The 24,886-nt window shown below is 43.4% G+C and overlaps 1 protein-coding gene across 1 annotated transcript in view; it reads right to left on the reverse strand.

Moving 5' to 3' along the window:
- RCAN2 (regulator of calcineurin 2) overlaps positions 1-23,724 on the reverse strand; it is a 256,980-nt gene extending 233,256 nt beyond the window's left edge. Inside the window, exon 1 of the mRNA XM_068558289.1 lies at positions 23,435-23,724. The gene's annotated coding sequence lies outside the window, so the exon portion shown is untranslated. The remainder of the gene's footprint in view (positions 1-23,434) is intronic.
- Between the last annotated feature and the right edge of the window lie 1,162 nt (positions 23,725-24,886).

A 24,886-nucleotide genomic window follows, 5' to 3' on the forward strand; every position in this document is an offset into this window, starting at 1 on the left:
GCATTTGTTATTCTGTATATTTCAGATAGGAATGTCAGAAATATGTCTGTTATAGAAAAAAAAAAAGGAGGGGGTGAGTCATGTAGCTATCGGGGGAAGCACTTACCAGGTAAAGAGACTGGCAGGAAAAAAAGCCCGACAGCGGCTGAAGTATGATGGGAAGGGAGGGTGGGAAGAAATGAGCTCCGAGGGAAAGCAGGAGGCCAGGACGTAGAGCGCCTTACAGGCTACGGAGAAGACTCCACTTTTTACTCTGAGATGGTAAGCCGCTGGAGGATTTTGAATAGAGTTTCATAAACTGACTTTTCTCTGGCTGCTATTTGGGGAATAGACCAAAAGTGCAAGGAGAGAAGGAGGGGACCAATTAGGAAACTATTGGCAGCAATTCAGGCAGGAGGTGATAGTGATGGAGACCAGAGAGGTGGCAGGTGGAATAGTGAAAAGCAATAGGATTCTGGATATTTTTAATGTACTAGCAGCATCTTGTTGAAGGATTGGATATGGAGTAGGGGAGGATTCAAGGATAATGCTGAGGTTTTGGTCTGAGCACCTAGAAGCGGGAAGTTGCCATTGACAAAGATGGAGAATGCTATGGGAAGGGCAGGTTTGAAGAGAGAAAATCAAAAGTGCAGTTTAGGACAGGTTAAGTTGAAGATTCCTACTATTCGTCTAAGTGATGAACAGTTGGTGCTGAGTCCACAGTTCAGGGAGGAGGGCGATATCATAAGCGATACTTGAAATCATGGGACTGGATGAGGGGGTTTAGTGAGAGAAGAGGTCCAAGGTCTGAGCCCTGGCCCACACCAGCATTTCAGAGCAAAGGTAGCATCTCATGGGTGTGTTGTAAGGATTCAATGAAATGATACATGTAAAGCACTTAAAATGTACTGTGAATCTTCATCAACCATCAACAACTTTGCACACACCCCTCTGACCCCCTGCTAGCCCCTACCTCCACTGGAGCCCCCATCTTACATCCCAGGGACCTGGACCTGGGGGAATTCTTCATTGTTCAGGAAGGAGGCAGATAGGGAAAAGAAAATCTTGTTCTCCCCATCAAGGCTACAGAGGGAAAGCTTCCTTGCTTATTTTCCAACTTGGAATACTGAACATTTTCCCACGGTAACATAAACAGTTTCTAAGATCTCTCAAAGCAGAAACCCAGTACTTTATCTCAAGTGCATCATGCATATAATAACCTTTTCGGTTAGCCTGGGGACCTGGTCATAATTTATGAGGTTTCTCTGAGAAAATACCTTCCAAATTCCAAACGACTCAACAGAAACCTAGATTTAAAAGGTGGCAGATTGCCCCCTTACATAAAAGCACACATATAAATGCTAAAGATGGATATATCAGGACTTCCTTTAAAAGCAGGGTTCTGTAACATACAGCTAGCTATATTTTAGGTGCCTAACCAAGACCAAGCAAGTCCAGCGATAGTCCCTTTGTAGCTCCTGTGTCAGTTTAATCCTTGTCATATCTCTCTGCGACCCTTCCCCACATCACTTTCTAGTGCTCAGCCAGGCAACAAATAGGTTATTAAAAAATTTTAACTCTAAGATAAATTCCCCATCAAGCTGTATTTCTCCATCATAGTCCTTATCTTGCTATACTGTAGTTGTTTAATTGCCTTCTTCACAATTAACTCTGTAAATGCTGGGGGGGAATCTATCTTGTTCACACTGTATCTCTAGAGCCCAGCATAGTACCTGATACCTAGCGGAGACTCACTAGAACTTCCTGAAGGAAAGAGGAAATCAAAAATCTGCCTTGGTCCTAGCCTACTCCATGACACATAAGTCTCCTTGAAATAAGAAGGAATACAGAGTGTTGTTCCAAATGAGGTAAACCAATCAATCTGAGAAGAGAGTTCAGGAGCGCTGGGCTTCTTCTGAAGTAATAAGATAGGAGGATTTACCCCCCAGAATACAGCTACTCAGCGTGACTTGTGGAAACCCATAGAGAGGGAAAGCCTCCATAGGACTAGCCTTAGGGCTGCCTAAGAGAGCCAAGCTGAACCTTCAAGTCTCCCATTTTCTGAATGGTCATGCTTTTTTGCTTAAATGATAATGTAGTTTCCCAGGCTCCACAGCCCTGAATTCTTAGGAGTCATGTTTGAGGACAGTTGGATTAGTTATTTGCATGAATACTTATCTGTTTCTATAAATCATCTTTAGAATGTACATATATATCTGTGTTCTGTTAATCTGCAAACTCTTAAAGCATACTCATGCATTCCTCTCTTTTCTTTTGCTCTATACAATGTCTTATGGTACACTGTTTGATTGTCCATGATGATCGATTATGACCCTCCTCTATAGCTTCTCAATAGCAAGGATATTTTTTAGATTTTTTTAAATTGAAGCATAGCTGATTTACAATATTGTGTTAGTTTCAGGTGTGGAGCAACATGATTCAGTTATATATACATATTCTTTTTCAGATCCTTTTCTATTATAGGTTATTATAAGATATTGAATATAGTTCCTTGTGTTATACAGTAGGTCCTTGTTGTTTATCTATTTTATATAAAGTAGTGTGTATCTGTTAATCCCAAACTCCTAATTTATCTCCCCTCCTTTCCCCTTTGGTAACCATAAGTTTGGTTTTTATGTCTGTGAGAGTAACAAAGATTATATTACGCATACCCACCCCCGACACACACACCTCTATCTCAATACCCAGGATACAACAGGCACTCAATAAATGTCTAGGGAACTGAATTGTTTGGCTGCCTGGGCTATTTTCTTCCTTTTCTTTATTCTTTTTAATAATAAATGGTAATTTATAAATCATCAATCAAACCTCAGGAATCTAACGGGCTGAACTCTGCCACATCACCACCAGGAGCCAAACGTTAATAACAACAGAACATAAAGCCCGGCGATGGCAGTGGGGCACAGTGGAAGCCCAGCCAATCTATGGCCTCAGAAGTACCTTTACAGAGGAAACCACATGCTGTTATCCAAAACTAACTTGGAAATTTTTTTTAACCTGAGCATTGTCAGATCAATCACTGAAATATTTTTATAGTGGATAATGAAAGACTGCTGGTTACCATTTCAGGTGTGAATAATTTATTTAAAAGCTCTATGAGGATTAAACCATTTTCTTCTGTAATTTCATCCTTTAAGGGCACTCTTGACCTAACTCACCATGAAAAGATTGGGGATGAATTTACAAGACAGAGATAATATTTTAATTTTTGAGCATTACATAGAAGTTTGTAGATTTCTCCTTTAAAGTTATGTATTGAGAATCTGCTCTGTGCAAACTACCATGATGTCGCTTAGATGACTGATTCTGAGTTGGACAGAAAGACCCGCTTCTGAGCAGGTGGCAGAGGAGGGGCACCAGGATTATGATGTCACAGGGACACACAGGTCCCGGATGGAGGGAGAGGGAAGTGGGTGGCAGAAAAGGTGAGCAGGCAGTGCTGGGGACTCAGAGGAGACAGGGCTCCAGCTGGAGCGAGGAGTCAGGCAGGGATTCTGGAGTAGGCAGTACTGGAGAATAGATGGTGAGGAAGCAGCCTGCGTTTAGAGGAGGGGCAGTGGCGGGCAGGGGGGGTGCATTCCAGGCTGAGGGAAAATCTTGAGCAAAGGTATGGAGGAACGAGAGCTCGGGGAACAGTGTTTAGAAAACTACAGGAGTCGAGAGTGACACATGGGGTGGGGGAGAGGCCATATTGTCATGCACCTTTCCAAGATGTCAATCCGCTGCCAGTGAGGAGGAAAAGCCAGGGGTGAGGCATGCTGTTGAAACAGCAGAGTGTGATCAATAGATATGCACTTTAACAAAATTTCCAAGCAGCTCAGCTAAGAGTGAGAGGGTTATACATCTGGAAGACCACCTCAGTAGCCACCAACAGGGTTCTGCAAGAAGTGAATGCTATGGACTGAATTGTGTCTCTCCCCCACACCACCAATTCATATATTGAAGCATCAAACCCTACTTTGTACTTGGACATGGAGCCTTTAGGGCACGGGTCCCCAACCTCTGGGCCGCAGACCGGTACCGGTCCATGGCCTGTTAGGAACCGGGCCTCACAGCAGGAGGTGAGCAGCGGGCGAGCCAATGAAGATTCATCTGCCGCTCCCCATCGCTCCCATTACCGCCTGAACCATCCTCCCCAACCCCACACGTGGAAAATCTGTCTTCCGCAAAACCGGTCCCTGGTACCAAAAAGGTTGGGGACCACTGCTTTAGGGAGTAATTAAGGGAAACTGAGGTTATAAGGGTGGGCCCTAGTCCTATAGGGTTGTTGGTCTCAGGAGAAAAGGAAAAGATCTCAGTATCTCTGTCTGTCTGTCTCCCTCCCTCTCTCTCCCCACACAGGTACAAAGAGGTCATGCAACAACACAGCAAGAAGACAGTTGTCTACAGGCAGGAGGAGAGTCCTCACCAGGAAATGAATCAACTGGCACCTTGACCTTGGACTTCTCAGCCTCTAGCACTTTGAGAAGTAAACTTTTGTTGTTTAAGCCACTGGCTCTGGTACTTGGTTACCTGAGCTGACTGAGTCGACTCATACAGTAAGTGACGGCAGGCTTGAAAAGTGAGAAAGGGGTGGGGATAGATAAGGAGAAGAATCAGGAGAAAAACCTCCTCACAGAGGCAAGGGGAGTGGGTTTCAGGCAAGGAAGAGTGGTCGCTGGCATCCATGCCATGTAAAAGTCTGGGGAAGCTGAAGACGAAGCAATCACTTTGGTTTCCAGATTGCGGGTTCCATGACCTTCAAAAGAGCAGTTACAAAAAGGAGGAGCAAAGAGAAGTTGAACAGGATTAAGGAGTGAGTCGCTGGGAAAGAACCCGTACAGCAGAAGGTGTAGATCTTCTTTTAAGAAGGGATATGCAAAGCCTAGCCTCATCCTTAGGAGAAAGGCAAGGCTTATATTTCTCTAGGTGACCATATCTGTCTTATCGTTTTAATGCATTTCTTTGTAAATCAGGAAATCCTTTTAGGCACTGTTAGGGACTTCCAAAGTTGTGTTGAGGTGTTTTGCGACATTGTTCCATTTCTGACAAATACTAGATTAAAATGACATTACGGTTTTTCCACCTAAGAATCTCCCAGAAGCTTTGAAAATGTTTTCCCTTAGTCCAGGTAAATATCTGAAAACCTTTTACTTTATTGAGGTTGATGTTACAGCAATTTTCAGAAAATCCTCAGAAAGCCCTGCCAAGCATCCATCTCATTCGGAGATGAGTAACCTCAAAAGCTGCCTGGGGACACAATGCTGCTCTTGACCTTAGCCCCTGGCCCCTCACACTGAGCATCATTAACTTCCAAGCAGGTTCCAAGCCGGTTCATTCTAAATATTTCTTTTACCTCTGCTTTAGTCCATCTTCCAACAGCGAGTGGCCCCATCTGACCACGGAGGGAACGCAGTTCGGGTCCACATTTCATCCCTAGCCCCTGGCACACATCTTAGAGGGGACTCAGGAACCACCTGTTCATACCTGGTCACCCAGAAACCAGGCCAGAGGAGAGGGCATTCTGCACATGACCGAGGATGCTTTCTCAGGACTCTATTCGTAAGTAGGGGAGAAACCCTGTAACCACTGCGTGTTACCTCCCACAGCTTGTATGGCAGAAGTCAAGGGTAAGCGTGGACAGAACACCATAGATGCGTCTCTGTGCCCGTTTCCAAAAATACTCATTTGAGCATGCTTCTGTCCTTGAAAAGCCATGTTCTGCCCAGGCTGATTAATTTCTTAACAATAAAGATGAGTGGCTTATTTTTAACTTGAGGCAGGCAGTGAATGGTTGAGTCCACTGGGGTGGGGTCAGGTGGGGTGTGAGTGCTTTTTTTTGAAAGGAGATGAGAGCAGGTCGCTGATTAGCTGGTCCTCCCCTCACTTCCCTGGTGTCATCCACCAGATGACATTTCTTCATACAGGCAGAACAACTGTAATTCAGACATGCTTTAGCTATTGCAACTTCAAATTTATTTTGCCTTAATCACTTCCCTGCCTCCATTCTGGCTTCTGTAATGACATGAAAAGAGAGTAGTTGAAATGATAGACCCTCCGGCATCTGACTGTTGCCTCTGCTCCCGCGCACAGCAGAATAGCTACTTGATTCCATGAGCTAATACTGGACATCAGGAGTTATGCTTATTCATTCAGCAAAGTAATATAGAGGGTCTACCATGTGCTGAACAAAACAAAGCAAAATGAACAACCACAGTGTCTGCTGTCATGGCTTTCAGAGTCAAACGGGGATGTCATGAGTCACCAAAAAGGGTCTTCTTTCTCTTTTCTCTTTTCAGTGTTTGTCTAACAGATGTTCTCATGAACTCCTTTTCAAAGTTTGAAAAAGAAGCAACATGAAGATGGGCTAAGTGAACAGAGAGTATATAATGGGAAAGCGCTGGTGGGTGAAGCTGAGAAGAATAATGCCTTTCATCTATTGTCACCGAAGCTATTATGCCGTTTGACCCTCCACACAACCTTATGAGATCACAGGGCAGTTATTCTAATTCCCATTTTGCAGAGTAGAAAACTGAGGCTCAGAGAGGTTCAATAACTTGCCCAAGGTCTCATAGTTAGAATAGCATAATCAGGACCAAAATGAAGATCTCCTGAAACTTGATCTATTATTCCCTCCATCTCACCAGGGCAAAATAATGAGAAGAAAACCAACCAAACAATATTTTTTTGTACCTCGGCATGCATAAAGTAAAACAAATGATCCATAAAGCTAATGAAACATTGTTTTGATAAGCAGAAAACAACCCAGTGAATATTAGTAATAACGTAATCAGAATGCTATCAACAGTCACCTAATCAACCCCCAAATTCCAATAATACTTCTTCAGGGCTTGTCACACGTGAGGTGCTCAGGCATGGTGGACACAACGGTGGATCGCAAAGCATGGTGCCAGCCCCCACAGACTGTAAGACTCCTGAGGGTAGAAGGTTCTCTGGCTCATGCTCCTTACCGGGCCCAAATTACGCACTCAGTAATTATTTATTGATTAAGTGGTCACTGCCGGCCTTTGTGTGCCACCGAAGGCAAGAAAGCAAGAAGGCAAAAGAAGGCGGTGGCTGCAGGAAGCGCTCAGAAGCGTCCCCATGCTCGTAGAATCCTCCCCTTCCCCTCCCCAACCCTGGAACTTAATGATACGAGGCCTCTATGGGCTCTTAATAGTCTATTTACCAGACATAAAAAGTCAAAAATGGGAAAGCAGGGGCAAAACCTCTGAGCATTAGTTGATCCTCTTTAGGATAAAATTATTGGTGAGCGCTTTAAGGCTCAACTCCTAAAAATGATACGATTGAGTCCATAACATTTGTGTGTAATACATACAAAAGCTAGTATCAAATAGTGTTCAAACCACTAGAGCATTACTGCCTGGCTTCGAATCCCAGCCGTGCCATTTATCAGCTGTGTGACCTTGGCAAAGTCATCTAACCACTTTGTGCCTCAGTTTTCCCATCTGTCAACTGTGAATGAAGGTACTGTGACCATCAAACGGTATGCTACGGGTAAAAGTCTTAAAAGGACACCTTGCAAATAATAAGAGCTTATGAATACAATATTGTCTATTGAAAAGAGATTTGCCAGATAACACACCCAGAGCCATGACAAAATATAAAAATAAGGTAAAGTTAATGATTCCTACAAAACCAATGCTCTCCTTTTCTCCCCACAGTCAGTTGAAGACTTGGCTGGGATTCAGGATCCATCTGTCTGGCCATCCTGAAGATGGAAGGATCCTTGCAGAAAGTAGTACAGTTAAAAATAAGCTTGGAGAAAGGAATGGCCACAGCTCCTACCATAAAACCCTAGTCATATGGAAATGTTTGATGAGCTTTTGGTTCAAGTTCTTCCTAATGATGTCCCAAAGCTACTGAATACCTCTATCGTTAGAGGTACCAAAAGAAAGAATTTCCATAGACCCTGTCTAAGAATAGCCCTGCATTTAAAGATGAACATTAAAAAATAATAATAATAACCAGTGGTCATTCTCCTTAATGAAACACATTAATGAGGCTCTAGGTATGCTACGGATGCTATCACGGATGCTATCATGATCTGTAGCAAAGACTAGAATAGACAAAGGATGAAAGAGCTGGCAGGAACCTTGGGGACCATTCTGTCCAACCCCTTAATGATTTAAACTAGGACGCTGAGGTCAAAGGGACTCAGGGAAGGTCTTGTCTCTCATGGGGAAATGACAGCCAACCCAGGACACAAGCTCAGCTCCTCTGATTCCAATCTGCACACAGCAGTGTTCTCTCTGCACCATTAGGGATGTCAGAGAACGCCAATAATGATAGTGTTAGATTGGGATTGACATATATACACTAATACGTATAAAATAGATAACTAATAAGAACCTGCTGTATAAAAAATAAATAAAATAAAATTCAAAAAAAATAACAAACACTAATTGGGCACTTTGATGTGTTACACACTTTTCTACACATTTTATTAAAATAGGGAAACTTTATTAAAATTTATTAAAATTTTAAATAAGAGGAGGATGGTGACTTGTACACAGAAAAAACACTCCCTCTTTTAAAGGCTACACAAGGCTACTCAAAGCTGGCACTGCTCATATGCAGCCTTGATCTCCAGGCTTCCTAGACCTTAGTCCACAAGCTGCACTGCATGCCCACATGCTATAAAATTATCCTCTCCTCTCTTTGCATCAAAACTCACTGTCCTCTGTTGCAGTGCTCCAAAATCTTACCAGGAATTCGTCAGAAACAATACTAACGCACTAAGGATAAATATACTGTCATATATTACCTTCTCTCTGAGTGTCTGCATTTAACAGGGCTTTCCTTTTCTTCACCCAAAACAGTAACTGATGTAGTCATTTTGGACAGACTCAGAGATCTTTCAAACCAGAAGCCTTTTAAATCCCATTACATTGTCATTATCTTCTCTACCTATGTGGGGCTGGTACCACTCCCTAGCCCGGTTCACAAATCTTTATGGTGGTGATGAGAAAATGCTTACAAACCATGGGTGATGTGCATACACAACTGTCAGTCATCAGAGTCAGGACCAAGAATGACAAAGAGTCCAAAGGCACCTTGATTGACAGGGCCAGTCCCAGGAGAACCACAGCAATGGAGAGTTTCTCCCAAGGTCAGACCTTAATCTTCCCAGACGCTATTTTCAGGTTGAATGGAAATGTCAATGCCTTATCCCAAAAGAAAGACTCGGGCAGGCTAGACCCCCAGTGAGTGGAGGAGCATATTTTTGTGGGGAAAGTTTTCATCATGCAGTGCAGAGGCATTTAGTTTGCTCAGATTTGAAAAATGTACGACCACTTTTTTTAGGGAAAAAAAATCACCCTGCCTTCCCTCCCAATTTTGACTTAAATGGTTTTCTCTATAATGATACTTAAATATGTACAGACATAAAGCTGAGTCTTACAGTTTCAACTCCCCTAAAACCATCAAACTGCAACTAAATGCTCTAACAAAATACAAATGAAATTTTAAAACCAATCCAATTCAAACTAACAACACTGACTTACTATTCAGAGGATGATGATTTGCTAAAAGTAATCCTCCATCCTCATTATGATTCTGGTATCAAAAACTGCAAGGCAGGTGTTCAGAGTTCAGAATGCTCCCACCACCCACTTTGCAGTAGGCCCCTCCTCCCCAATTTCTTCATTCACAGCAAAATTAAACATTACTGGACTACCACATGGCCTTCGCTGAAGGCAAGTTACATTGTAAGTCCACCAGTTCATTTCCATGAGCCCACAGCAACTGAAGTAGTATTGGCACCAACTGGATTGTAAATAAAAAGCACAAATTCAGGCACCAAAATCACATGGCAGTATTATTCATTATAAGCTGGTCATCTGGATGATCCAGAATGTGCTAATATTATTTCAGATTACCACTGGAGAAATCCCACAAAATTTAAATGTTATCATTCAGAAGTCGTATGCCCCTCCCCCATGAATGCCCCTACGAATCCCACTCTGACGAGCAGTGGTGGGCAAGAGAAGCAAAGAGACCATTGGTGAGTCCTGGCTCCGTCACTTCTTGCCTGTAGGACCTTAGACAAGTTACTCAACTTCCCTGAGCCTCAGTCTCCTTGCCTAGATAAACCGGGATAAAAATGGAACCTACCTCACTGGGATGTTGAGAAGACTGTGTGATAACATGTGGAAGGTGCTTGGCCCAATGGCTGGTGCTTCATAGGTGCTCAATCAACAGCCACAGTCATTCCTGCTCAGTTACTTGACATCCAAGTTCCACAAAAAGAGGGAAGGATGCACTAGCATACCAAAACAGAAGCATTTCAAAAGAATTTGAGTCGGAGGTGGAAGCCTTTCCTATGACTGCCCGGGGGTGGGGGTGGGGGGCCGTTCAGACAAGGCTACCAATCACACTTGTGAACAAGGGCCCCTTGGACAAAGTGAAAGGCATCAAACTTACTGGGTTGGCCAAAAAGTTCATTCGGGTTTCTTACAGCTTACCAAAAACCCGAACAAACTTTTTGGCCAATCCCGGTTCTTGTGGAATTACTTATTTTTACAGTTAAACAATTGGGGGAGGAGAAGAAAGGCTTTAAAAACATTTGAAAGTGTTCAACCGTCAATCTTGTGCTTCCGAATTCTTTAGAATGGATCCAGTGATCAGTTCATCTTACCACTGACCAGGTGCCCACCATATGCAAGCCCTTGTGATGAGTACAGGGGGCTCACAAGATGGTCTTCACCCTCAGGGCACTTACCATGCAGTGGAGAGGTAGGTAAACAAGAGGAAAGCTGAAAGCTTAGACTCTAAGCTTCACTAAAGACAGGGACTATGTTCTACTGGTTTCTATACCCCAGAGGCTAGCACCACACCAGGTACATAGTAGGGGTGAACAAATGAACGAATGAATGAATGAATACATGAGTGAATGAGCTATACAGGTTAGACTATGTATGTGCCGTAAATACAGATACAAAAAAAAAAAAAAAGACTGATGGCTCTGCTGAGGGTTCAGGGATTGAGGAAACCTGGAAAAGATAGAACCTGAAGTGCAGGGCAACAAAACTTGCCACTCCATGACTCTTTGGCATGGAGATTATTTCCAGCTAGAAACAATCAAGGCCCAAAAGACTCAGGAAGAAACTTTGACCTTCTCCCTAACTGCCTGAAGAACTTAGATAGAGGGCCTCTTACAGGAATAGACTGTCACCAGAAATATCTGCAAAGAATACGGGCTAAGTGTAGGGGCGGAAACCCTTAAAGCTCAGAGTCCATTCTGTGTCCCAGTGAGTCCGCGTGACCCAGCAAACGTTTGCTTTTCCATCTTCATGTGAATTGCCATCCTCCCTTTTGAGGTCCCAAACCATCACCCCCAACAGCCTCTTTTGTCTTTAGCTGAAGGTGAGGGTTTTGGCCATTTTGGCGAGTTATTCAGTTTTCCTGGGTCTCTCACAGGTGCACATGTTATTAAACTTTTGTTTCATTTTCTCCTGTTAGTCTGTCTCATGTCCATCTAATTCTTAGACCTGCCAGAAGAAACTAGAAAGGTAGAGGAAAATGTCTTCCTCCCTGGCAGAAAAAAGACTAGAACTTCAAGAAGCAGAGATAGGAGATGGTCCAATTATAATTTTATACAGTTGCCATGTGCTGTAAATTAGTTCTCATTAGTAAAAATGTCCTCATTCTGATGATTATTATGTCTAGAATTTCTACAGCACCCTATATCTGTAAATTGTATGCAACTGCTTTTTAGTTTGGTATTTATAACAGGGACGTTTGATTTATTTATAAACAACCTGACGGTTCATTATTCATTTGAAAAGGAAGCTGAAGAAATAATATCTGGTGTCTAGCAGTCATGGCTTAATTATTACTATTGGTCTCCTGGGATTCTCTAATAAGTAGCCATAAAAAAGTCAATTTGCAATTAGGAAAAGAAATGTGTATATTTGGCAGCCTTTACATTGACATGATTGACAACAGGACTGACAGAAACTCTACAATCTAAGAAGAATAAATTCTTCATGCTATTAGCATATTGTCTTAAAAATAAACCATTGTCAATCCTAGGATGAGAAAAGAGTATGAGAATGGTTTATTTCAGCAATGACTAGGATACCATAAAGGCTGCGTACAAATATCTCAAGAGTAGAAGCCCAAAAGCAACAAGAGACATCATTTCACTGATAGTTTGGAAAATCACTAAAAGGGCTGGCCTGATCAAAAAAGGAATAATTAAAACTGAATAAAAGTCATCTGGCAAAGAAAACCATTATCTCAGAGATGATCTCTCACCAAATCAGATAATGAACCATTTCTACTAGATGTTCTTACATCTATCTGGATGACCTCAAATAACTACTAGGTTCTTTTTTTTTTCATATTAAAAATATTATCCTTTAGCTAAGTGTTTATGTTCTCCTGTCTGAACATCACTCCTCTTTTTTTGCAGGAGGAAGAATATCTCTATCTTTGTCTGTTTTTCCATTCTTTTGGAAGGAAGAAGTATTATTTTAGTTTTTCAAAGCCTTCGGGTCAATGAAATGAGGGTGTCTGAGAAGAATTTAGGGACAGATTCTAAAGGGAAAGTTCCCAAACTGAGTCAGAGCTAGGATTCCGCCACGATCTGGAGTCACTCCTCTGGAAATGGAGTAATTCAAAGAGAGCTCCTGGTGGATGGGGGGCAAAGCAGGAAGGCTGCTGTCATGATCTTTTGGGAAATCCACCACGTCAGGCCTCCAGATACACTGAAAACAGCCCCAAACACCAGTTAGGTAAACATCTCTAACCTTTGTCATTCTTGGATTTTCCTTCCTGTAAAGATATGTCCTCGAAATGTATACCGCCACAAAAAGCCCTAGTACTGGATATCCACTAAGGTACTTCTGATTTCGTTCAGATAAAATAACCTTCACAGAGTATCACACGTTGGCTTGAATTGTAAGACAATAGCCAGGTATGGTCGTGAGGACCTTGTCATGGTTGATCTGGGAGGAAGAGGTTAAATTAAAGGTGAGAAGAAGTACTGAAAACATGGTATATGTTTGGTCCTTCTCACTCCAGACAAAGTCCTTGTGATAAGTATCGTTAAATATGAGATTTTAAAAGGAATTTTTAAAGAATAAAACTAGAAGACTCACGAGGAACCACTCCACGTGGAGATTCCCACAGGTGGAGAGCGTGAAGGCCATGTCATGAATAATACAGGGTCATCTCCTCCAGGGCTTGTCCCTGTGGCCTCCAGGGAACTGTTTAGGTTAATAAAAATGAGCTTGAAGGAGCAGAGCCTCACAGGCAAAACCATGCAGCTGGGTCCTCCCACAGGGCCGCTGTGGCCTGTTCCCCATGTAAGCTGTTAATGACTTTGCTAGCACGTAACTGAGCCCACCTAGAGCCATCCTAAATGTCTTAATGTCCTAAGTTTCCAGCTTCATGGCAAGCCTCAAAAAGTGGTTGTGGGCTGGAGTCAAAGTAATTTGGATCTAGGGGCTGTTTGGGTTTGACATTTATCTCACCTCCACCCGGCACAACCTTTCCAAATCAGTCTGCACATCTTTGGGGGTTGCAAAAACCTTCTGGACCTTGCAGAATGATACCGGACCTCTCAGTGTGATTGTGAACCAGAACGAGAAGGAGATCCCCTCTCCCCATCCGTGATATCTCAAGAGGCAGAACCAAACCAAGGTCCAGCTTGTAAGCCAAGAATCTCCACGGATACACACTATTATAGATAAAATAGATAAACAACAAGGACCTACTGCATAGCACAGGGAACTATATTCAATATCTTGTAATAACCTATAATGAAAAAGAATCTGAAAAAGAAAACATATACATATATATGTGTACGTATAACTGAATCACTTTGCTGTACACCTGAAACTAACACAGCATTGTAAATCAACTATACTTCAATTAAAAAAAAAAATCCCCACGTGAGCTGTGGCACTTGGACACAAGGTCAGAAGGTATGCCTTGAAAATCTGACCAAGCAAATATTTCAATTCAGAGCTTCACCTAAATGTCACCTTGTCAAATTCTGAAGTTTAATACTAAACAACAGCTGTGTGTGGAACAGAAATCACCAAGAGACAGAAAAATAAGAAAATAAAGGATACCGACTAAACACATTTATGATATGTCAGTTGCTGAATATCCTCCCTGACCAAAATTTAACCTTTTTATAAATGGTTGTTTGTACATCAGAAAAGATCAAATGAATATCATTAATGCCCACAGCAGGAAAAAATTAACATATTCATGAATTAGTACTTTGCTTTCACTTGCCTTGTCAAGGCTGAGACTTTGCTTTTAGACAAATAAAATTTTGTTTGAACTACCATTAATTTATCTGTATTTACCGTCCTCCATTTCAAAATTCATATGATGATACCTGTAACCAAATAAATTATTTATTTCTGTACAAAGGATTAAACCTCAAAAGAGAAGTATAAATTGTACTTTGTTTATACAGAACACTTGGCCAGACCCCATCACTTGGTTTTTATCTTTAATTAGCTACAGAAGTCAAAATAAAAATAAATTATATTAATTTAGCCTGTATTTCAGATAATTTTATGGGGGAAAATAATTCACATTGGCTGTTTACCTCAATAAATTGGTCAATATAATCGACATAGTTGATGGTAGCCTAAGAATGAATGCAGAGGCTTTCTGGGGAAAGACGAATTTGATTAGTCATTAAATTAAAATCCTAGAATAATGACCATTTAAGTGACTTTTAAGAAGATTCCAATTGATTATTCTAGTTATTTCTTCAAAATGATTTACTCTGCGTCGTATCTCATTTCATGGAAGATGAAAAAAGAGACATACCTGTCTGCAGCTTGCCCCAAAGTCTCTGCCATCAGTGGAAGGGGAACCAGTCAAAACCAAGGAAAGCAACAATAGAACTAATGCAGATAAGCATGCATATTTGCTGTTAATCTTTCAGGATTTGAAAGGCAGGCGGCACTATTTCTCACTTAAGCAGAGGTTGTTTCATTCTATTTAGTTTAAGTCAGCTTTACTAGCTCGGGTTACACACATCCATATGCCAGGTCTCTGATAACAGAACCACCAGGAAAGAAGCTAATCCACCCAAGTCAACTCTCCTGCAAACACTCAAGCACGTGAAATCTACCAGACGCTGACCCACCCATCCTCAACTGCCACAGAGAAAGCCCAGCTTCCTTGAAGTGCTGGGTAAGCAGTCGGGGTCATCTTTGAAAAGCGTGAATACCAGCCACCCCTTACATAAAGAGTGCTTACAAGCGGGGCAGAGGTGAGAACTAAATTCTCATGCATTGCCTGTGGGACCGTTAATTAGTACAACCTCCTGGAAAAACAATTAAAAGCAACGTCAAAATACAGAGAAAGCCTTAAGAAGGTCCATCTATTTGAGCCAATAATTCCACTTCTAACCATCTAGCCTGAGCAAACGATCCAAAATATAGAGAAAATGACAATCAAAGATGTTCATCAAAGTATTATTTTTGATATTCTGGATAATTGGTAACCATCTAAGTGTTACAGGGGAGAAGGTAAATGAATTTGGCAATATCATCCATGGGAATTCTGTGTGGCTACTGAAAACAATGCTCATAAAGACTGTTGACGTGAAAAGTTATTTAAAATGTTTGATGAAATGCACAGGATGCAAAACTCTATACTCGGTATGATCCTGATTTCACAAAAATATGCATATCAAAAAGACTGAAAGGAAATACACCAAAATATGAGTAGTAATTAGCATTTGTTCATGGTAATATGTGTGATTTTAATTTTCTTTTGTTATACTATTCTATGTCTTCCAAAAATTTTACAGAAAGCACATATGTCTGAGAAAAAGAAAATATTTTTAAGGATCAGGGCAGAGGGTCCCTGGTTTTCCTGCTGAGTGGACAGACCGCAGCGGACACTAGGAAATACCTCTAGCCTTCTTGAGCAGATGCCATTTCCCACCTGTCACTCACACTTTATGTAAAACCTGGTGATGATTTCCTGCCCTCCACATCATGCCTATGCCTCCCTTGACCCTGTCTTTGACTTTCTGCCTTCCTTGTTTATACTGAAATACCCCTCTGGCAGCTACCTCTTCTCTGTAAGCCATGCTCTCTACCCCCATTCACCAGCAGGACCCAGTTCCACGGCCTGGTCAGCTTCCTCCTGGCCCATCCTGGTTGAGTCTTGGCACTGAAGAAGCAACTTACCCTTGAAAGAAGCAGGCATCATAACACAAACTACCAAAGAACAGGGCAAGGGAATACAGTTTTCTTAATGCATTCTAAGACAAATATCATATGATATCACTTATATGTGGAATCTAAAAAAAAGATACAAATGAACTTATGTACAAAACAGAAATAGACTTACAGACATAGAAAACAAACTTACGGTTTCCAAAGGGGAAAGGGTTGAGGGATAAATAAGAAGTTCGGGAGTAACATATACACACTACTATATATAAAATAGATAAACAAGAAGGACCTACTGCATAGCACAGGGAACTATACTCAATATTTTGTAATAATCTATATGGGAAAATAATCTGATAAAGAATATATATGGATAGACACATATATATGTATAACTGAATCACTTTAGTACACCTGAAACTAACACCACATTGTAAATCAACTATACTTCAATTCAGAAATAAATATAATTAAAAACTAAGAAAAAAATGCATTCTATAAAAGCATTTTATATATTGCGGACTTCCTTCCCTTCACAGACCTGGTGCTATACCAGACCCAACTGTATCTGATCTCTTGGGAGCTCCCTACTATGACAATCATCCTTAACACATTCCGTGTTTCAGTGCATCTTCAAAGACCCATAGCATTTCACCCTCACGACTCTGTAAGGCGGGGAGATCAAGGTTTATTTTCCTAATTGTACCGATAGGAAAACTGCAACTCAAGAGTCTGGGCTCCGAGTGGCTCAGACCCCCCATCCTCGAGGCGTGCTCCTCTGTAAATAGTGATGATAATACCCATGTGGGGGGAGTTGTTGTAAGGATTAAATGAGATATCGTATGCAGTCTGCTCAGCATCGTGTTTGGAACAGGGGCAGCATTCAACAAATGCCAGCTCCTATGACTGTTAGGTCAATGGGAAGCTCAAGGTTACATAGCTGGGAAGTGACAGCGCCAGGCTGTGAAGCCAGGCTGTGAAGCCAGGCTGTGAAGCCAGGCTGTTTCACACCAAGTCCACACTTTTTATACTTTATTCCCAACACTGTAAGAGGAGTATTAAGGCATGGCTCAAGCCCTTACAGAACTTATAATACTTTGTAGCAGGCGTATCTCAACCGCATGAGACAATAAAGCAGTGATTCCCACAAAGAACTAAGGCAACGGTAATAAAGACTAGGATATAGCTCTCAAACTACACAATTCTTTTGTCCAACAGCTACCATGCCAGCATCTTCTTATGCGTACATTCCAAAGCTCAGGAACCCCATGTTTCATCCCTGTTTCAAAGTGAGTGGATATGGGGAAAACAGATATGGAAATAAGTCCCTTCCCATCCTGACTACAGAAAACATTTTCTGTGGGCATTCTGAACTGCAGGAAGTTTGAGCTATTTTTGGAAATTTGTCTTTAACTTCTAGAAAGTACCATTCACAATCACACATATGTTTTAAGGGACTTCAAAACAGCTTCAACTGAGTTTAAGTCTGCTTCCACCTTTTGAAAAACTCAACTCGATTAATTAATTTTGCCTACAACATGACACCTGGCAGTTGGCAATATAAAAGAAGAGACACAGGACAGTGAACATTTTATAGGCAAAGGCAGAAAGTTCTCCAAGTTAGAAGCACAGCATGTGCAGGCACACGCAGAGCAGGAAGTCACTCGGTCTCCTTTACATTTGGTGCCATAATCGGGGAATCCAGGACCACCAACCCTAAGCAATACTATTTCTTTACAGCAATCTTGGCCTATTTATCTGACAAAAGAAGAGTGTAAAACTTTGTGTTGTGGAATGTTGACACTTTTTCATATCTAAGAGGGTACTTTATCAATGAATACTTGAGATGCATGTTTTGAAAGGTATTTAATGGGCTGTGTGTTTTCATATTCCCAATATATACTACTTTCTAAGAGAGAGAGAGAGAGAAATGATGATCACTAAAGGGTGGTCCTTAGCATAACTGTGAAGTAGGAGGGGTTTATCTTTGGAAATACTCTACCTCCCTTTTCTGCATGTCTGTTATCCTGGGTGGCAAGGGGTGAGGACCCCCCCACGCTCACTAAGCATCTTCAGTGGGGCAGACTCGTGTGCAGTGCTTGCTCTATGTAATCTGTTTTGATCCTTACAACAAACAACCTTACAACACATGTATTCATCACCCCCATTATCCAGAGATAAGGAAACTGTCTCATAGAATTTAAGTGACACGTCTAAAATACAGATACTAGACAGTGATTACGGAGATTGCTCCACTGCGGTGCCGTCTGGGTTTCCCCTGCCTGAACTGGGCTCCCCCAACCTTAGGCACCCCCATCAGCTCTGGCACTATGGACCAGTTACCATCAAGCTGTTAAGGACAGGCCACCACTTGAGTTCATCCTCTTAGAATAGGAACAGGCCCCATTCCTATTCTGAAAGGGACCAGGCAGGCATGATTTTAACCCAAATCTATGGCTCGAGTAGTAAAATTTGAGACAGGATGGCAGGACTTCAGAATGCCCAGACTCTTTAGAGATCATCTAGTCAACCTCTTCCCCCATGAATATGCAGATTTAAAATAACTAAAGCCTGAGAGGGGATGGGACTTTGCAGAGGTCACCCAACAAATCAAGTGCAGGGCCCGGATGAGAGCCAGAACTTCTCACTCACTCCCATTCTCTTTTATGGCATCGGCTACAAACATTCAAACACAGGGTAAAAATACACATTCTAGGCTAAATAGGAATGATTTCAAGGTTATTAATTCACACTGGCTATTCAGAGTGCTGGCCAGACTGCCTGAGCTTGAACCCTGGGTGCCCTTCTTACTAACTGTGTGACCTAGATAAGGTACCCTCTCTTTGCCTTGGGTTCCTTATCCATCATATGAGAATAACAATAGTGTCCGCCTCATAAGGTTATCATGAGGATCAAACATGATAATCTGTGTAGAGCTCCACCTTCTTTATGCTTGGCATAAAGTAAGCACTGAATAAATGTTACATATTGTTGTTATCGTTTGAATTATTACCATTATTACTACTACTAGTTCAGATAATTGACAGTTAATACTTTCACTCTGGGGGAAGAAGGCAGCAACAACTTCCTGCTATCAAATCATCTCCTTCTTCTCCAAAGGCAGCACTAGACAGTCTCAGGAATGAAGGTGAGTCAGATGAATGGAAGTTAGCACCAGGAATGAAGAAATTACCTTTGAAAATAAAAGTGCCTACAAAGTATTTTTATTTGGATGTTCAAAGTCGAAATTCCCCACCTTTCTCAAAACAACTCTTTCTCATTTTATAGTTGACCCTTGTACAACTCGGGGGTTAAGGGCGCTACACATACCCCCTTCCAAGAGGAAAATCTGAGTCTTGCTATCTCTGCCTCGAAAACAAAAGAATTGGTAAATGACTCGCCCAAGGGCAGGAAGCTGAAACAGTTTGGAGAGAATCAGGACTCAAACCCCAGGTCTTTTGATGCCATACATTGTGATCTCTAATCACAGTTCAAACCCTGTTGTTCAAGCATCAACCGTACTTCCTTTCTCCACTCCCCACCCCCTGCCCAGTTTTACTGAGATATAATTAACATAAAACACTGTATTAGTTTTAGGTATATAACAATTTGGTATATGTATATATTGTGAAATGATCATCATAATAAGTTTAGTTGACATCTACCATCTTACATAGTTACAAATTTTTTTCCTTATAATGAGAACTTTTAAGATCTACTCTCTTAGCAACTTTCAAATATACAATACAGTATTGTTACTATAGTCACCATGCTGTACATTATACCCCCAGAACATATGTATCTTATAACTGGAAGTTTGTACCTTTTGACCACCTTCACCCATTTTGCCCATCCTCCGCCCCTCGCCTCTGGCAACAACAATCTATTCTCTGTATTTATGAGTTCGGTTTTTTTAGACTCTACATATAAATGAGATCACACAGTACTTATCTTTCTCTGACTTATTCACTTAGCACAATGCCATCAAGGTCCACCCATGTTGTTGCAAATGGCAGGGTCTCCTTTTTATGGCTGAATAATATTCCATTGTATATACATATATACCAGATTTTCCTTATCCACTCATCCATCAATGGCCATTTAAGCTGTTTCCATAACGTGGCTCGTATAAAAAATGCTGTAATGAACATGGAGGTGCACATATCTTTTCAAGTTAGTATCTTCATTTTCTTTGGATGAATACCCAAAAGTGGGATTGCTGGATCATGTGGTAGTTCTATTTTTAATTTTTTGAGGACCCTCCATACCGTTTTCCATAGTGGCTGCACCAGTTTACATTCCCACCAACAGTGTAGGAGGGATCCCTTTTCTCCACATCCTCACCAACACTTATTTGTGTCTTCTTCAGTTTCTTTCATTATTGTCATAGTTCTCAGGGAACAAGTCTTTCACTCCCTTGATTAAATTTATTCTTAGGTATTTTATTCTTTAGGATGCAGTTACAAATGGGATTGCTTTCTTAATTTCTCTTTCTGATAGTTCGCTATTTTAGTGTATAGAAATGTAAATGATGTTTGTGCATTGATTTTATATCCTGCAATTTTACTGAATTTGTTTATTGGTCCTAATGGTCATTTAGTAGAGTCTTTAGGATTTTCTATGTATAATACCATGCCATTAGCAAATAGAGACAGTTTTACTTCTTCCTTTCTGATTTGAATGCCTTTTTTTTTCTTGCCTAAATGCTCTGGCTAGGACTTCCAGTACTATACTAAGGAAAAGTGGCAAGAGTGGGCATCCTTGTCTTGTTCCTGATCTTAGAGGAAAAGTTTCAGTTAAAAGTCCCCATCCTTCTTAAACCTAATCATTCTCCTTGCCTTCCTATCTCAGTACAAAGCCTGACCATCCGTCTAAACATCTTAAGCTTCTCCTTCCACACTACCAACCACTTCGTGACCTAGAGCCACTGATTCTCCCTCTGAAATGGTTTTCTGTAGATCTCTCTTCTCTTTCCCCATTCTACCTGGTTCAGGCACAATTAATTGTACTTATTTTTTTTTGGTCTGGACCGCCTTAGTGGTCTAAAATCTGAGCTCATTCTTCTTTGCAACCCCACCTACTCACCACCCCCAAAGTCACTTTTGCAGGATGAATTAGATCAGATCATTTCTCCCATACAGGCTGCACGGCTTCTCCTCCTCTGCAAGGTATATTCATAGCCCAGGCTCACTGAAACACCCCCCTCCCAAACTCTCCTGCCACCTCCTCACTGCAGAACACCTACAAGTTCTTTGAATGTGACCTTTCCTTCAACGTGGAACACCTAGCTGCTTCTCTATAGAGATCCAGTCTGAACATGAACTTCTCTGCAAGCTCTTCCAGGTTCCCTGCACCCTTCCTTCCCTGGGCTCCCACTGAGCTTGTTCCTATCGCCACTAAACACGCATCATGCTGAGCGTTACCACTTAATTTTCTTATCCTTTTCTGCTAGATTGATTTCTGAACAACATGGGCCTCATTCTTGTAGCCTCTGGCACAGGGACTACATAGCACACAGTAGGTACTTAAATTAACTGCTGAGTAAACTGAGTGGATGGTACAGAAAATAAAAGGAATGGGAAAATGAGACCACAGCGACTAGCAAAGTTGATCTCAATAAAGCTAATTTCTATAACATACATGACTAACTGCAAACGATTATGCAAGTAGTTTTTAAAAGAGTGTGATGCGTACTTGCAAATGACAAAGCTCTCAAGTTCCCACTTATGCCTGTTAACTGTTCATCACTGGAGAGAGAGAGCCACATCCTCCCTAATTTCGTTGGGTTCTGCAGGAGCTGCAAACAAGGCATTTGGAAAGCTCTTGGAATCCTGCAGCTTTAGTTGAGGACACATTCCCTCATAAAATTCTACGGACTGGACTCAAGTAGTAGGTGCTCAGTAAACGCTGATTCGATTTGCAGTGGATTTGAAAGCAAAGAGCGACTCACATTTTAGACTAACTCAACGCAGTGACTGATTGTACTTAAGATAATAGCTCTAAGGCTAAAGAAAATCAATGGGAGACTGAAAAGCAGCCAAATGTTCACGCCCCTGCCTTGTTCCACAGTCGATGCTTATCTGCTTCTTGATCCTTTCTAGCTTCTAGGCTTTTCTTACTTCATAGTGTTCCTGGAATGGAGTGGGCCAGTTAGCAAGTGTTGCCCTGTGCCTGTGATACACTTGCCCTGTGTTTTGTGTGGATGTAACATGTGTGAAAGTTGAGCTGCGTTATTTAAAATGTCCTACTTTTCCTAAAGCCTCCCCTCCGTATGACAAGTGGGATTCTGGCTTAGGGAAGAGAGAAGGATGGACTGGAATGCTCTAGCATCTTTCATCTCCAGTTGTGGGACACAGGTTAAAGGGAGCTCAGAAACTTTTGTTTGTACTGAAAGGATACTTCAAAAAAAAAAAAAAAAAAAAGCGTAGGCAGCAGACTCATTAGATGTCCACTGAACACTTCTATCTTAATGTACTAAATAGGAAAGATTCAAAGCATGCACTCTGCTATAATTCATTTTGGGATAAGAGAAAGACAGCAGTGCCTTGGAGAATAAATCATTAACTGAAAGTCAAACGGAGACACCCTGGAAACCAGTGAAACCAGGAGGCAGCCCAGGGATCAGGCGGCTGGGATTTGCCTGTTCCCTCTAGTGACTTCTAGAGAGAAGCATCCCACAGGCAGGAGGAACTCGGCACACTGCGCTTCCTTCTATTTCACTTTTCAAACTTGAAGTTATTTTTAGATGACCCAAGCCCGCTAATCCCAGGCAGGACAATTCCCAGCCCGCTGCGTCTCAAAGCACCTTCCCCTCCCCAGCACTTTCCTTAAAGCACTGGGAAAAGAGGCTCCGATTTCCCGTCTGCTCTCTGCGTTCAGACCACCTCCCCTAATCCCCTCTCCAAATCTCAGTCCCGGGGACCACAGGCGTCATTCCCGCTCCTCCACTTATGCACCTGCTGCTGCTGCTACTAGAAAGACGAACCGGTGGGCCACTAGGAGTGGGGAAGGGGCTCCTTGAGACCCGCGCCCTCTAGAGGGGGTCAAGGGACCTCGGTCCCCACGGCCGCCGCGGGAGCTGAGAACTGGATCTGGAGACCACCCGCCGCCACGGCCACCGCCCCCGGCCCAGCCCCTTACCCCGCCCGCTCTCGGCCGCCCCCCGCCGCGGTCCCCCGACCCGGCCCGGGCGCCGCGCGCAGCCCCGGCAGGACAGGACAGGACAGGACAGGGTGCCGGGGCGAGCGGGCCGGCGCCGTTACATAACCGACCTGCTGGTCGTCCGCGATGCGTCGGTGGAGGCGGAGGCGACGGCTGGGCGGTCGGCCGGTCGGCGGAGCCGGCGACTGCTGGCGTGGCGCGGCTGCTCACCTGGCGGCCGGGCCGAGAGCGCGCGGGGACGGGCGCGGTGCCCGCGGGCCTGGGCGTGGGGCCGTGCGCGGCGCGCCCCGCCTCCCGGGCTCCGGCTCCGGCTCCGTGGGTCCGCGGGTCTCTGCCTCCCGCCCGCTCCTCGCCGCAACCTCAGCGGCCGTCACCCGGGACAAAGCGGCTCCGGGGAGGGGCCGAGCCGGCGGCTCTGGCAGGAGCCAGCGGAGATGGGCGCGCCCCCAGCTCCGACTCATCGCGCCAACCTCCAATCAGACCCCGGGAAACCGAGAGCCCGTGTCTGGCCTCCTCTCCTCCCCTCCCGCCTGACCCCGCGCCCTTCCCCGTCCCCCACGCACTCCCCTTCCCGGGCACTCCCCCTGCCCTCCGCCCCGGTGCCCAGGAGGGAGTGAAGACCCTCTGGGGACCGAGCGCAGGAGACGGTCCGTAGGAGTCCCGGGGGGAGGGGCTCCTCGGGGTCACGGCCGGGGTGGTGGCCTCCTTGGGGGTCGGAGTGGGCAGGGGGCTGATGCTGAAGCTAAGCGTGGCTGGGCAGCGACAGCCGGGAAGAAACTGATAGAGAAGCAAACTGTGGGTGGGGAATACTGAGCTGATGGAGCCCCCCCTACTCCGGCTAACTGAGGAAAGGTCGAGAAGCCCCTCGAGGGAGGGTCCTGGGGCGCTGCGCCGGGTGGGCGCAGGCACCCGATGGCTGGCTCCCCGGCCCCGCCCCGCCCTCGCGGGGGAAAGTGCCCTGAGCGGGCCGTGGCTTTGCCAGGTTTCCCAGCCACCAGACCTGGGGACTGAGGGCTTCAAGGTCTCCTATTGTGTGAGAGCCTGTGACACAGGAGTGGGTGGCATCCTACAGTATCGTACAGTGAAAGGTTGAATGTGAAACAGAATCTTGGGTAGATCTGTTGCTCAACAAACTTAACCCCGGTAGAGGTCTCTGCTTTACAAAATAAAGCAGTTCAGAGCCGTGGCTTATGGGTGCCACCCGTACGGATAGAGTTGAGTCTCATGGCAAGAGAATGCCAATAATGTAAAAAAAATTATAATAAGGGAAGTGGGAAAAACTGAAGGAAGAAGGGCGGCGGGGTGAGGGTGGGGGAGGGGCTGGGGTGTGTGCACCAACCTGAGGGAGGGAATGAATAAGATATAAATCAGTTTTGCGTTCTGTCATCTTTCTAAATGCTACATAAATAGGCCTTTTTCCTTGTGCTTTTTGTGCCCTTTTGTTTCCTGATAACAATGTTAAAATTGCATCGAAGCAACTTGTAAGTTTCACAATTATTCTTTGCTCACCCAGACACCACATTGTTTTTTCCAAGGCTGACACAGAATTGCATCCTCTTTGA

The sequence above is a fragment of the Eschrichtius robustus genome, chromosome 12, assembly GCF_028021215.1.
Source record: "Eschrichtius robustus isolate mEscRob2 chromosome 12, mEscRob2.pri, whole genome shotgun sequence".
NCBI lineage: Eukaryota > Metazoa > Chordata > Mammalia > Artiodactyla > Eschrichtiidae > Eschrichtius > Eschrichtius robustus.